Source organism: Scyliorhinus canicula, chromosome 4 (assembly GCF_902713615.1).
Source record: "Scyliorhinus canicula chromosome 4, sScyCan1.1, whole genome shotgun sequence".
NCBI classification, from domain to species: Eukaryota; Metazoa; Chordata; class Chondrichthyes; order Carcharhiniformes; family Scyliorhinidae; genus Scyliorhinus; species Scyliorhinus canicula.
The window spans coordinates 225,167,660-225,184,238 of NC_052149.1; positions in this window are offsets into that span (position 1 = coordinate 225,167,660).

Below are 16,579 nucleotides of genomic sequence, written 5' to 3' on the forward strand. Positions count from 1 at the left end.
TCACAACAGTGATTTATTTAACAAAAGAAGAACTTTATATACAGATCAGTACAACTCCTACACGGGTCTAGTTCCCTCGACTCCCCAAGTTTACTCTGATAATACCCTGACACGGAGGTCCGCATCCAGACACCCGATAGGCGGAGGTTTGCACGCTCCATTCCCATAGGCTCCCGGTGGGTCATGTAGCTGGTGAGGGATCGCCCCTTAAAGGGGTCACGCTACCACATTCCCCCTTGCCCCCCCCCCATTAATTCCCTTACAAATCTTTAAAATACAAAAACAGAAACTCTTCTTTACAATTATACACAGTCAAAGAGGGTTAGAGTACGGGGGCTCAAAGCAAAGTTCATGAGATAAGTCTATAAGGTGGCTTTCTAACTCTTGCCGAGCACCTCAACTTGGCAATTGGCTTCTTCAAACTTGAAGCATCAGAGTCCACAGCAGGGGCAGGCAAATGTGCAGATTCCGAATAAGGGGCAGTACTGACTACCTCCTCAACTCCTCCTGTTGACACATATCATTCTCCTTGAAAAAAATCTCATTTCTAACACCACAGACTCTGCAAGTGGTACAATGGTAACTTGGGCTGGCTCCACACACCCAGTTGCGGGGATGGTAATTTCTCGCCCTCTCAAATGATCTACATGTTTTCTCACTTTGCGATCCTGGAGGTTGATGACGAAGACACTGGGCCAGTCCTGGTAATAACCCTCCCAGTTATCCACTCTGGTCCTCCTCCAAAGATTTGTATGTAAACTCAATTGCCTGTTTCAAACGACCTGTCCTCCTTGGCTACATTGTGGTGGCCTTTCTGTGAGGCTTGCTTAGCCTCCACACTCCTAGACAAATTTGGAAAAATTAGGTCAAGTTGGTCCTGAGGGGCCTGTTCATTAACAACTCAGCGGGGTATTCAGGGTTATATTGTACGAGAGCAAAATGAAACAGCAGTGGCTGGTTAGACTATTTTTTCATCAACACTTAAAAAGTGTGGACTGCTTTTTCAGCCAGCCCATTTGAAGCGGGGTGATGGGAGGGGCCATCTGTACGTGCTGGATCGCATTGGACGTAATGAAGAGTTGAAACTCCTTGGCAGTGAAGGCAGTGCCTCCGTATATGCTGGATCCTACTGGACTTAATGAAGACGTGAATCTCTTCGGCAATGAAGGCAGTGACTCCGGATATACTGGATCCTATTGGACTTTATGTAGAGTTGAAACTCTTCAGCAGTAAAGGCAGTGTCTCTGTATGTGCTGCATTCCATTGGACTTGATGTAGAGTTGAAACTTTTCAGTAGTGAAGACAGTGCCATTATCTGAGATGATCAGATCTGGTAGATTGTGTATGGCAAAGATTCGATGCAGCTTGTCAACTGTGGCTGCTGCTCGGCAGCACGGTGGCGCAGTGGGTTAGCCCTGCTGCCTCATGGCGCCGAGGTCCCAGGTTTGATTCTGGGTCACTGTCCGTGTGGAGTTTGCACTTTCTCCCCGTGTATGCATGGGTTTTGCCCCACAACCCAAAGATGTGCAGGATAGGTGGATTGGCCACGCTAAATTGCCCCATAATTGGAAAAAATTAATTGGGTACTCGAAATTTATTTTTTTAAAAGCAAAAAAACTGTGGCTACTGCAGACATCGAACGCATGAATTGGACATCCAGCCATTTTGAGCAGGCATCGACAACGATTAAAAACATCATTCTCATAAAAGGGCGTGCCATAAGGCCTCCTTCTGCACTGTACGGATTCTATGATAAATCTATGATGATGCTGAATATTTCCAGCTAATTTAGGTTGTTTTCTTGAGCTTATCATGCCTCATGAGGCTTTGCCTTTGTCCGGTCACTACGATTATTGGCAGCTGGGTTGACTGATGTTGGTACGATACTGGTATTGATGCCATTCCCAATATCTTAAAGTTTGGATATTGCCTCTCCAATATAGGTGGCTAAAGTGGCTGAGGTACTGCTGGCGTTCACAGGCTGCAGCTCTCCCTGCAGATACTTAAACGTTTGCTCACCAACTACTGTGGCAGCTGCTCTGTATTGACCTCCATCTTTAGGAGACACATGTTGATTTCAGGGGCATTTTCAATATGGGGTATTTTGTTTAGTATCACTATATTGAGCTTATATACACAAACTTCTATTCAGGGTCTTCCTGAAGCTTGTTTACTGGAGTCGCCAATGTCTTTTTGGGGAACTCTGGCTGAATCTGCATCTGGCTTGTACTTGGCCGTTTTTTATTACATCTGAAACAAATAAATTCCTCACACATGCATCTGTCCTGGTAATGATCTCCACCACAATGGTAACAAGCTTCTAAACCTTGTGACTGTTGGTCACTTTTATTTTTCTCTGGCTAGGTTGCCCTCTCACTCCAAGAACTTCAAGAAAGAACTCCAAGAAGTGACCACAACTGGGTCACCTCGCTTTCCACGCCTTGTGATTGAAAAGTGCTTTGTTCAGCACTTTCAGCCGCTTGAGCCAACTCAACCATTTTGTCCGAGGATATCTTGGTTTCTGCCAGCACCTTCTTCTAAATATTTGAGTTATTTATCAAGCAGACCAACCGGTCATGCAGCATATCTCTAAGAGATGTACAAAATTCACAATGTTCCAGCATCTGTCGAAGTCTGGCTACAAAAGCGGATACTGGTTCACCAGAACCTCTAATGACGCTAAGGAATTTATAGTTCTTCATAATCATGGACGATAGGGGATTGTAACAGTCCCTCACTAGCTACACCAATTGATTAAAGGGCTTGGAGTCCGAATCCTCCGGAGATGTTAGACTTTGCAGGAGGTTATATGTTTGTGGGCCGCAAACTGTCAGTAATATAACTTTTTGTTTGTCTCCTGCCATGATTTCATCGGCAATGCCGAAGCCTTTCGATATAATGACTCCAACTTTCAAGCTCCGATCAAATGGATCAATTTCCCCGAATATTGGCAGAGCTATTCAACTACTGACAATCTTTCAGATTTTCAGGACTTTGAGAAGCCACTCTTTCCCCCTGTCCTTTCAAATTCCAACTTTCCTACGACTGGATTAATTCATTCTCGTCCATCTCATACCAATTACACTATTAACCCAACTAGGATGATTTGCCCATGAATTAGATCATGGAGTAGTGCTTCTCAAGGTTTAGAGATGTGGCACCATAAGCTGTGGAAACAGATAAGAATGTAGATGTAAGATGTGGGGGTGGCCATGCAGGCTTTTGAAGATGAGAATGTGGATCTTGTATTTAAACCTGCGAGAGAGGCAAAGAGAATCCATAAGGCCAATTAGTGCCTAATGTCTAAGATCAGATAATCCTGCCCAAAATATGGCCAGTTGAGCATTCCTGGCAACACATGAAACACACATTCTTTTTGATTAGTGCTTGTTATTAATGGAACATTCGTTACTTTTATTTTATTAATTTTAAATAGCTGAAAATTGCATGTTTATTGTGTAACCGGAGGCACCTTATTGGCTCCTTAGTCAAGGGTAAGATAAATGAAAGATTTGCAGGGGTGTTTCTGAAACCACATCACTAAGCTTTCTCTAATAATTGAGTTAAAAAGTGTTCACCTTTTTACCTGCGTTTACCGTCTGCCTAAATTGCTATCTTATTGTTAGGAACAGGCCCAAATTCTCCATCATAAACTTGAGATCATAACTGATCTGTGACTATCCTCCCTATGCCCAGTTTTGTCCCATAAATCTTCATAGTGAACACATATCTATCAATCTCAGGTACAAAATCAACTGATCTAACAGCAATTGTCATTTGCTGAAGGGGGTGCAATGCCCAGACCTGCTCACAGAAGTCCAAATGATGCTCAAACAGCACTTCATATAGCATGACTTCTATTGGGAATTGTACTGTTATTTGAAAAGGAAAAAAATTGCAAGGTTATGGGAAGTGCTGGGAGCGGCATATGGTTAACTGATCCTTCAGAGGTCCAGCACAATGGGCTGGATGGCCTCCTTCTGTGCCGGAGGCATCCAATGACTATTCAAGTCCTCTAAATATAAAGGCCAGAATTCCATTAACCCTTCATATTATACATTTCTAACATAAATTTAGAGTACCCAATTCACTTTTTCCAATTAAGGGGTAATTTAATGTGGCCAATCCATCTACCCTGCACATCTTTAGGTTGTGGGGGTGAAGCCCACGCAACACATGGAGAATGTGCAAACTCCACACGGACAGTGACCCAGAGCCGGAATCAAACCTGGGACCCTGGCGCTGTGAGGCAGCAGTGCTATCCACTGTGCCACCGTGCTGCCCTCTATATTATACATTTCTGTACCTGTCCATAACATTTTGATGATTGTGTGCCCGGACTTCCAAATCTCTTTGGACCATCACTGTTTCTAGCTTTTTCAACATTTGGGAAGTATTCAGTTCTCTCCTTTTTAATGGTCAAAGTGGGTGACCTCACATTTGCCTCTACTGAATTCCAAATGCCACATATTTGCCCATTCATTTCAGTTATCAATATCTCCGTTGCAATATTATGTTTATATTCATTTGTGGGATAAATTACCCTTTTATGGACTAAACTGATCTGTCCACACATCTTCTCTACTGATTAATACCACACTCCATTTGCTTCACCCGATGCCTGTATCTATGTATTTACATTGTGTATTTATTGGATGTCCTATATTTTTTCATGTATGGGACGATCTATCTGTACTGTACGCAGAACAATACTTTTGACCAGGGGTGGGCAAACTTTTCCGTGCACGGGCCACATTCAGAAATTCACAATTTTAAAGGGCCGCATAGTATATTAAGTTAAATAATTAACATTTAACATAGCCAAAATAAAAGGTTTTTAAAGAAAAAAAAGCAATTAATTTTTATTAATTAATATTTTAAAGTAGAAACTTCACATGAAACACATGTTGTGCCGAGCAATGATCACCCTACTCAAGTCAACGTATCCACCCTATAACAGTAACCCAACAGCCCCCCCCCCCCCATTAACCTTAAAAGTAAAAAAAAAATTTTTTTTTTTTTAATGACTTGATCTTAATGGGCCGCATAAAGATCTTTGGCGGGCCGCATGTGGCCCGCGGGCCGTAGTTTGCCCACCCCTGCTTTTGACTGTACCTCAATGCAGGTGACAATAAATCAAATCCAAATCCAAATGTGGGCATTGCTGGTTGGGCCAGCACTTATTGCCCACCCATAATTGCCCTTGAACTAAGTTGCCTGCTCGGCCTTTTCAGAGGGCAGTTTTTAAAGAGTCAACGACATTTCTGTGAGTTTGGAGTCACATGAAGGCCAGACCAAGTAAGAGTGACAGATTTCCATCCCAAAAGAACATTAATGAACGAGATGGGTTTTTACGACAATCAACAATGGTTTCATGGTCCACATTTAGACTTTTAATTCCAGGTACCTATCCAATTCAAATGTCACCATCTGCCATGGCGGGGTTCAAACCCAAGTCCCCAGGCCATTCTTCTGGGTCTCTGGATTACTAATTAAGTGAAAATATCACTATGCCATCGGCTCCCCCCACTGTTTTCAGTGCTTACAATGCTGCCTATCTTTGTTTCATCCTTTGTGGCTTTCTATTCCCATCAACTAAGTTGTTCTTGAATATGATGAATATTTGAGGCCCAGCATAGATTCTGCAGGACACTATTGTGCCAATTCTGTTTAGCACAGGGCTAAATCGCTGGCTTTGACAACAGACCAAGGCAGGCACGGTTCGATTCCTGTATCAGCTCCCCGAGCAGGCGCCGGAATGTGGCGACTAGGGGCTTTTCACAGTAACTTCTTTTGAAGCCTACTTGTGACAATAAGCGATTTTCATTTCATTTCAATTCGACTTCTTGCCCTTTGTCCCGAATCTCTGTCTCTTGCTATTCAGCTACTTTCCTAACCGGGTTAATAACTTGTTTTCAGTTCAGTGAGCTGGAACAGTTTCTTATGATGGTCTTTATGGACATTATTTATAAAGATTTCCAGGATGCATTAGATAAATACTAATCACTACTTTCACCACCACTTTAAAAATCAGGTTTTCCAGCTGAAAACATTTAAAGTGTGTTCTCACTTTTTCCTGAAATACAGAGTTGAGCAATTTCCCAGCAATTGACGATGGTACTAACTGCTCTATAAACCCTGGTTTTCCTCTCTCACCTTTCTTAAGTGGCAGATTTTTAAAAATGATTTCACTGGATGTGGGCATCATTGATCAGGCCAATAATTATTGCCCATCCCTATTTGCCATTGAGAAGGCTATGGGATTAAGATCCCGGACCAGAACCCGACATTTGTTAGCGTACTGGGCAAAAACCCCAAACACTTTTTAAAAAAACTTATAAAACTGAGGAAAGGATCCAAGAGTGATTCCACTGACCATTAGAAATATTTTATATTCGAACAAACTGTATTTTTAACACTGGATTAAACACATTAACATCACAAAAAATATCTTACAATTAACAGTTAAACACTTCTTAACAATAAAAGGAAACACTTAAATTCTCTATGCTGCCCCTATTTTGTTGCTGTTAATTTGGGTGAGTTCCCCCTTACCTGATACAATATAATTTCCTTGATGTCTTGCATGCGGACCTTTTTCCCAACTGTAAATACGGATTTCAGAAAATCATTCAACATCTCCCCCATTTTCTTATTTTTATTGACAATATCACCATTTTCTGTTGTCACATTTGCTGCTGACTGCCCTCTTTTCCTCATATCATGTCCTTTTGTAATTGTTTTGTCAGCCTTTGTGCTACTTTATAACTCTCCCAGCCAACAGGATGCTTTAATTTTAGTTTGATGTTCCTTCTTTATTGTGTACGGCTGTCTATTTTTCAAGTAGTGTTCCCTTTGGGGTATGAACAAGGGCAGCAGATACATGGGAACACCACCTGGAAGTTCCCCTCCAAGTCACCCATCACATTGACTTGGAAATATATCCTTCACTGTCAGTGAGTCAAAATCCTGGAACTCCCTCCTTAACAGCACTGTGGGTGTACTTACACCCCATGCACCAGCAGTTCAAGAAGGCAGCTCACCACCACCTTCTCAAGGGTAATTAGAGATGAGGAATAAATGCTGGGCTAGCCTGCGAACTCACAGCCTTAAATTAGCATTGGATAACTATAACTAATCATCTGTTATTTTGCCCATTAAGAAATTTGCCTCGCTGACTGCGGGCTGTCCATTTGATTTAATTGAAAACCAGCCTCACCTCGATCTCGAATCTGAATCGCCACTTTTCTCACCTGCAAACGCTCCATTGAACTTTATTATGTTATAATCCCCATCAGATAAATGCTGATGCACCAGTGGCATGTTAACTAAATCGGTCTCTTTACTCCTTCCTAATCCTAATTTGGCAAATTCCTGTGATGGTTCTTTACATCCCATCGGTTTTCGAGCTAAATTATTTCCATATCAGATTATGTTTCTATGAAATAAATAAATAAACAAACGGAGACCCCCCCCAACAAATGGCACTGTACATTGCCAGCAATATGGATTTTAGCTATGGTCTAGAATAGATCATCTAGTCGCGAACAGGATCTTCAACACTGCACAGACGAGAGTGAAGAGATTCTCAGCTATTGAAGTGAGGGTTCCTCCAACACTGTTTAATTCAGGTTATGTTAAATTGGTATTTTAAAACTGGAGCCACGGGACAGACCGAATCATCTGTCACCATTGGAAGGATCACTTGCGGTGTGGCAATAATTTTTTTGAATGTATGGCAATTATTTTTTGCTGCACATTCTTTCGTTCAAAAAGGGGACAATTGCCTTGTTGACACAACTGCCTTTATTCATTGACAGGTTCGATTAATATGGAGAATCTGGTTTCTCGGGTTAACCGACAGCCCAGAATTGTTTTCCGAATCTGGGATCAAGTCGCTCCGATGAGCGGCGTTCCCTTTCAAATTCCTAAACCAGTGATGGAAGTGGCCCAGATAGAGACAACAAAAAACCCATCTCGGAACCTTTCACCCCAGAACCCATCCCGCAAGTGGAATAAACCCGGTTTGTAGATTTCCCCAGAAAGTCAAGGACACGGCCAAAGTAGGTATTTCTATTTCTGCACTCTCTAAAAGGCAATTAATGAAAACTAGCTCAGAGCGAGTCTTTAGAATGGATGATGATCAGAGTGCGTTTCTCTGCCAACTGATCAACTTCTGAAACTGGAAACACTTTTTGAATCGAGTTTTTTTTTGTCTGTTTCTGACCGTCAGTCCTTGCCTTGAATTAGAAAGCTTTTGAAATTAACCCGTGGGAGAGAATCTAAACTCAGCCTCCCGGCTTTATGTAAAATCACTTCAATGAAAATTCATTTAATTTTCTCCGAGGATTTTCCCACTTTTTGAAACGAAAACCGTCCCTCCGGGTTGGAGCTGCCCGGGTTTTAAAAAAAAAATGTATATTCTGGAATGGTTGTAAATTCTCTCAATCGTCCTTTTGAACATTTCAGCAGTCAAGGACCCGAACCGTGACATTCTTCCAGATCTAACCCTTTGAACAGAAACAGCCTTTTAAATATTTACCAAATATACACTTTCCGCCAAACATCACAGCATCGATTTATCAAACATCCCTGGGGGTTTTCTTTTAATCTCGGGTTTTTTTTAAAGTTTAAAACGGGCGAGTTTGTGAAAGGCGAGCTGCAGGAAGAATTGGAGCGTTTGCCTTATCGAAGTAATCATTATCGTGTATCCGTCAATTACAATGTCTTTTTACAATTATTGTCATGGAATAATACAGAAATCCACAACCTCACTGAAACATGAGCCAAGAATGGGGGGTAGTCACAGCCAGCAAGTAGGACAATGATTTCTCCCGGATCTGTTTATGGACACACGGGTCCATTTGCACAGTAACTCCATTGCAGTGCCAATGTCAGCCTACTCGTGACAATAACCAGTATTATTATCTGGTGTACATACCAATTTAAGAAATAGGAGTAGGCCATTCGGCCCCTGTGAGTCTGCTCCTCCAATCAATAAGATCACGGCCGATCTGTTTGTATTTCGAATTCCACACCCTCATTTACCCTTGGATTCCCTTGCCCAACAAGGGTTTATCTCTCTGCCTTAAAAATATATTCAGTGACACTGCCTCCACCGCCTTGTAAGAAGTCTTACAACACCAGGTTAAAGTCCAACAGGTTTGTTTCAAACACGAGCTTTCGGAGCACGGCTCCTTCTTCAGGTGAATGGAATCTCCACATCATGTCCACCGCCTTCTGAGACAGAGTTCCAATCATCTCAGAGAAAAAATGTCTCCTCTTCTCTGTCCTAAAAGGGACACCCCTAATTTCAAAACAGTCGCCCCTAGATCTGGACTTTTATTTTGCATTTATTCAACAAACTGCGCCAGAAAGTGGCTGATCTGTGTTCAGTCAGATGAACAGACAAATCTGCAAAGATAGAAGCTCATAGTTGCAAAGGGACAGGACCAGCAGTGATTTTAATATTGACCAAGGGACAATGAGCAGTGGAGGAGTGAAATTTTTCAGATGGAGTGAAGTTATACAGTGAGTGTAGACAGTGATGCTACCCCAGGGTCTTGGTATTAGGGGAACTGCCCCATCTGACACGAGTGACTTTGACACACACGGCCTAACTTCAAAGTGTGGAGATGACATGAGACTCTGAAAACTAATAAACAAATGAGGTGGATATAATTGATTATTGGAGCGGGTGTGGTTATAAGCCGATTGGTGAAATGGGCCGACACATATGGCAGGTTTCACACAGCAGTGAGAAGTGATGTATTTTGCTCAGGAAAATAAGGAGGCAAATTAAATGGTACAATTTAGTGGGTTCACCAACAGAAAGACCTTGGACCAAACACATGCCAATCTTTAAAGGTGTAGGACAAAATGACAATGCTTCCTTCCCTTGAGGACTAATTCGGGGACGTAATGTTACATCTTTCTAAAACATTGGTTAGACATCAGCTGGAGGATTGTGCTCAGTTCCAGTCACCACACATTTAAAATGAATGTTTTTATTGGTTTTCACATTTTATTATGCATATTTCAGTTAAGTTATATTACAAGTTACATAACCGTGCATAATGCAATGCAAAAACAACCAAGGAAAAAATAAGATTGCTAAAGGGAAAAACCAGAGAGAAAAAGAAAACAGAACAATGGTCACTATCTATGTTTACATGTACATGTCTCCCCTCCCCCTGGTCCCCTTTTGGTTGGTCTCTCCCTCAGCTGTACGCCCCAGTGTAGCCCGGGCCTGCATTAACTGATGTGTTTTTGTTCATTCTGGTTTTCGATATGCCCTCGGGCCTGGTCCCCTGCGGCTTCGTCCCTTGTCCCTCGCGATTTCTTGTGAGCCTTAGCCCCTTTCCCCATCCTGTATGTTCCCTGTCTCCCCCCCCCCCCCCCTTTTTTTTTTGCTGGCTATGAAGAGGTGAACGGCTGCGTCCGCCCCCTGGATGGCAAATTTTAGCGTTCCCAGTTGGAGGGATTCGGACAGGTTGGACAACCAGTCTGCAGCCTGCGGGCACCGGATGTAATGAGGAATGTCATGGCCTTGGAGAAGGATTTAGTGGGATGATACCAGGGATTAGGGATTTCAGTGGTGTGGAGGGATTCAAGAGGGATTCAAGAAGCTCTTTAGAGCAGAGAAGGTTAAGGGGAGGTTTGATAGAAGGATTTTGACACGCGAATAACGGGGGGGGGGGGGGGGGGGGAGACTATTGCAGTGGGACAAGGGCCAAGCAGCCGGAACAGCTATAAATCTACACCGCGAGTCATTCCGATCAGGATGTGCACTGCCTGGGATAAATCCAACAGTAACTTTTGAGAATTGGATACATACTTGAAAACGAAAAGGTTTGGCCCTCCACGTGGAAAGAATGGGGCAAGAGACTAATTGGGGGAAACACTTTCCACGAGAAGGGACAGGATGGGCAGAGTGGCCTGCAAGTAGCACACGATGAAACAGACAGATCCTGCGTGGGAGATTTCACCCTAACGGCTGGGAGTCAAATACAAGTTCATTTTAACAAAACTTGTCAACGAATACGATCTGACTGGAAGATTGAATACCTGATCCATTCACTCATTCACCCTTTCATTCTCTGTGTTCCAGTTGTGAATTCCTCTCACCAGTCCCCTCCTGACGGTGATGGCATTCACTGACTGCGGCAACTGACATTCTCTCGGGCCTGTTGTAACTTCCCACAGAGACGAAGAACAGTCATTCTGCAGCCAGTATTTCTGCAATCATTGATTTCCTAATGCAATTATGAACTGCACTGGGTCGCGGTAAACTCTGTGCTTAATACTTGGGCACGGGAATGTGATTAAATGTCTGTCTTCACTTAATGTTCTGCAAATGTATTACTTGTGAAATCTTGTGCGACTTGAGGCGCGGGTAGAATTTTATAAGGTTATAAGTGCGAATAGTGATGAAATGGAGAAGGAGCCAGAGAGGGTTGGGTAGGAAGGGGCCGATTGGCCTGCGGCTCTGTCACTTCTCTGTCCTGTTTGTGGCTGTTAGAAGGGGGTTGAGCCGCTTGAATGTGTGTGGGGGAAACTCGCCGGTGACTCGATGGGGAGGAAAGCCACACTTCAATTGCTGCTCAGGTTGGCTTGCTGGGGAAGGTGTTAACCACTTTCCTGGGACTGGGCCATGATTCTCACCGCACAAACCCTCAGTTTACCATAGGCACCGTGCCCAGCAATGATCCTACCATTCAACCTCATCATCCACACCAAGAAACTGCTTCAGCTCATTGGCTGGAGGGGAACTTGCAGGTAGCGGTACACCCATGCACCTACTGCTCCTTTTATTCCAAGTGGAGGAGGCCAAGGGCTGCTAAGGAGATCACCCTTATTATTCTATAATTAAAGGAGTTCAAGTTCAGTCTCTACAGTCTATCCTCAATTTAACTTTATTGTCCTTGGGAAACCCAGTAATTTGGTGAATCTGTAATGCACTACTCCAAGCCAAGAGGGGGGTTGGGGGGGGGGGGGGGGGAGAGAAGTTATGGGGGGGGGGAAGAGAAGTTATGGGGGGGGGGGAAGAGAAGTTATGGGGGGGGGGGGGAAGAGAAGTTATGGGGGGGGAAGATAAGTTATGGGGGGGAGAGAAGTTATGGGGGGGGGGAAGAGAAGTTATGGGGGGGGGGAAGAGAAGTTATGGGGGGGGGGAAGAGAAGTTATGGGGGGGAAGAGAAGTTATGGGGGGGGGAAGAGAAGTTATGGGGATGGGGGAGGGAGGGGGCAATTGTTTTGTTGGGCTGAGTTCTTGCAGTACCAAGGAGCTAGTCAGCATTCCTCCTGCCCCATGGTCTTCATCATATGGCGGTGAGAGAGCTGTTAGCATGAAATATACTCCCAATAGGAAACTCGCTAAGGTAAAGCTGAATAATTAAACGGCTTGTCCAATGCGTCTCCTACAGCACCTTAAAGAGGAAAAGGAATTGCCATGAATTTAAAAAAAAACAATAGAGAGTTCAGGGGTGTGTGGACTTTCCTGTACAACCCAAAACAGGAGGTTAATTTTATTTGTAAAGCTTTGAATCACATGCATTGTGATGACTGGAAGACATTAAGATTATTGGGTTCTAAGTGTTGAGCAATTTAATGGTTAAAAGCTTGGGGGTTAGTGTGTGTTTGACTGCAATCATGATGTTTTTTCAAAATAATTCTGTTTCCAGGGCCTGGGTGTTTTAGCAGCCATAAGGTGACATTGACAAAGAATGTGTTTTTCAGTCTGGGCTAATGCACTGTGATTTGTTTGGGAAAGTCCCTGGGGAATTAATGAGCTTTGCAGCCTTCAGGGAGAATTTGTCTTTCACCTTGAGAAGATGAGGTCATTGCTGGGTGGAACCAGGGAAGACAGAAAGACATTTGAAAGCATTAGAGAGGCCCAGTTGGTGGGGGAACTTTGGAGAGAGTTGAATTCTGATCTGCCTGATGCTGAGTCCATAAGTCATCCACAGTAAGATAGATTGTGATCTGTATGTTTCTTTTCTTGTTGTTTAATGGGAAATTGAGCAGCAGTGCTCAAGGTGTAAATTGTAAGCTGTTCTTTTGCCTGTGAAGTTAAAAAGTTTACTATTGTAGTTATATTATAAATAACCGAGCTCTTTCTTCATGCAATCACTCCTGGCCCAACCGCACAATCTTTCAAATAAACCAAAATATTGAGGTATCGATCTAGAATCCAAGCCACTGTTGGGAGTCTGGGCCTTGGATCGTAATCGGCATATAAGTACCTTCCAAACTCATGGAAGTTGGCAGTGATCTCTCCAATGGGCAGAAGTTGCCCAGAATTCAGATGGCATGGTCAGACCCGGAACATTAGGTGCGCTAGAGCAGATTGACACTCCGTAGTTAGTCAGTACTTCCTCTTTGTTACTTAACTCGTATTACTGGGGAGCTTTTACAAACAAAAAGTTACGGTGACGAGTTTTAAAAAAAAATTATCTAGGTCATTTGTGCATCATTGGAATATCTCTGGCCATATTTGGGTGGGTAACATTAGCTAGCGCCACTGTCAACCTCTTCAGAATTAGCAATTGGTCTCTGTCTAACTCTGAAAACTAGCATCATTCCAAAAGCCTAAAATGAATAATGTATTGGTTCAATGCATTCCAACCAGTCTGAAAAATTGTGTTCTGAAGTCTGGTGTGCTATGATCCTAGCGAATTTAAAAGGAGATTCATATAAACAATCAGAAAGGAGATTCATATAAACAATCAGGAACATGATACAAATAGAAGCAAAAAATGCAGCTCGGGGAATATGAAAGAAAACTTCCTGGAAATTTAAAGAGAAATAGTTGAGACTCTTATTACATAGGGTCCAGAAGGATAAAACGATTGAACCATTTAAAAAGTGAAGGAGCAGATCTATGAAAGAGTGAAGGCATACTGCACATATTCAGTAGATATTTGGCGTTATAATTTGATCAGGCATTCTGCTGGTTGCTGTAACTTTCGAACATTCATAACAGCCTTAAGAAAACAGTGTTAAGCAGTGCTGGGTAAAGTGAGGAAGTGGTATAGAAAGCCGCGGTGCATCCTGAATTTAAAAAAAAAAGGAACCTAAGCCAACATGACATAAATCCATACACTGCAATCCCGTCAAATCAACTCTACCCCAAATTTAACCCTAACCCACGTAAAGTAACCCAGCCACTGAAATCCCATCGAATTAACTCATACGAAGCCAGACATTCTCCCTAACCCAAATTTTATCTTCACCCAAATCTGTCCAAAATAACCCAGTCAAGAATTAACCAGACACTAACCCTAACCCAAACCAACTCTAACCAAAGCCAAGACAAAATAAATCCAATGCAATCTCGCAAAGTCAACGTGAAACCGAAACAACTCAATGAAGTCAAATGAAGTCGAACCAATGCCAACCAACCCAAAATACAGTTAAGACAACAACAAATTATGTTTTTATTGCATCTTTAACACCAGAAACCATTTCAAGACACCTCATGGGAGCATTCTTAAATAAAATATTACACTGAGCCCCATCTCTAGATATTAGGTTAGATATCCAAAAATCTGGTGGAAGAGATAGTGAAGGACTGAGATGAGATAGAGAATGCAGAAGTATAGGCAGTGAATTCCCAAGCTTAGAGTTGAGGCAATTGAATGAATGGCAAGTAACGGTGAAGTGATTACAAATCAGGTACGCAGAAGTAGCCAGATATGGTGTTGTGATAAAGCCAGAGAAGTCCAACAAGCTTCTTTTTTTTTATATATATAATTTTTATTGGAATTTTTTACAGAAAATATAAAACATAACGACAAACAATGAAATGCAACAAAATAACCCATAATAACTGTGACACCCCCAGACCGTATCGGCGCATGTATCACATCCCCCCACCCCCCAACCCTAATGAACAACAAAAGAACTTTAAAAATATTAAAATTAAATAAACAAACATAGTCATTGTCGGCCCCCCCCCCTTTTCCCTCCCCTTTTCCCTCCCCTTTTCCCTCCCCGGGTTGCTGCTGCTGCTGTCCCCGTACCCTATCGTTGAGCCAGAAAGTCGAGAAAAGGCTGCCACCGCCTAAAGAACCCTTGCACCGACCCTCTCAGGGCGAATTTGACCTTCTCTAGCTTAATGAAACCCGCCATGTCATTGATCCAGGTCTCCACGCTTGGGGGCCTCGCATCCTTCCATTGTAGCAAGATCCTTCGCCGGGCTACTAGGGACGCAAAGGCCAGCACACCGGCCTCTTTCGCCTCCTGCACTCCCGGCTCCACCCCAACCCCAAAAATCGCGAGTCCCCATCCTGGCTTTCCAACAAGCTTCTTAAAAGTCCTTTATTTCAGCAACAGCATTGTACATGCATAGGGCCCGATTACCTTTCACCTGGGTCCTCATTCCTTTTTTAGCTGGCTCTACAGCTGCCAGCCTTTTATGCTAGTGCTGGGTTAACTCACTCCAATTGAGCACAGGCAACAATCATCCCCAGCTGGATGAGTCCTGTGTGGGTTACTACAGGGTATTACAGGTGTACACAGATATCTTGAAGGACTGTGGGGTTTGAGGAGATTACAGAGATAGAGAGGAGTGAGACCTTGAAGAAATGTGAAAACAAGGATGAGAATTTTAAAGTCAAGATATTCCTTGACCAGGAGCCATGTAAGTCACAAAGCACAGGGATGATAGATGAATGGAACTTGGTGCGAATTAAAACACGGACAGCATTGGATGGTCTCAAGTTTACGGAGGGAAGAATGTCAGTGGCCAGCCAAGAATGTGTTGAAGTAGTCATTGGTATCGCTAGACTTGACATGAATGGATGTTTCAATTGCAGATGGGCTGAGCCATGGATGTAGTCAGACAATTGTTACAGACGTGGAAATAATGATGGCACTAATATATAGCTGGAAGCACATCTCGGGTTTAAACAATTGCTAACGCACTGGTTTAGCCTCAGCCAGTGAGCTAGGGATCAGAGACAACCATATTAAATATAATTCAATCCAAGAAAAGCAAATCAAACCAATCCAAAATCAACTAATGTGAAGCTGATTGAACTACATCAACACAATGAAATCACACACCAATCATCCAAAACAAAACTCATCCAAACCAAACCCAAATATAGGGTCAGGATGAGGCCATTCAGTCCATCAAGTTAATTCTGCTCTTTAGTTCAATCATGATGAACTGTACATCAACTCCATTTGCCAATTTTGATCATCCCCATACATCCAACAAAAATCTGTCAAGTTTAGTCTCGTAAATTGAATTCATTTTGAGTTGAGAGAAACTGAACCGTAACCTAGAGGAGATGCTTTAAGAATAAGAGGTCTCACTTTTAAGACTGAGACGAGGAGTACATTTTTCTTGAAGAGAGTCATTCCTCTGTGGAATTCTCATTTCCAGTGAGCAGTGGAGTCTGGGTCACTGAATTTATTCAAGACCGAGTTAGACAGATTGTTGATAGAAACGGGAGTTGAGGGTTATGGGGTACATAAGAAAGTGGATTTGAGACCATAACCAGATCTTATTGAATGGCAAAGCAGGCTTGAAGAACAAAATGACCTGCACCTGCTCCTATGTCCCATGTTC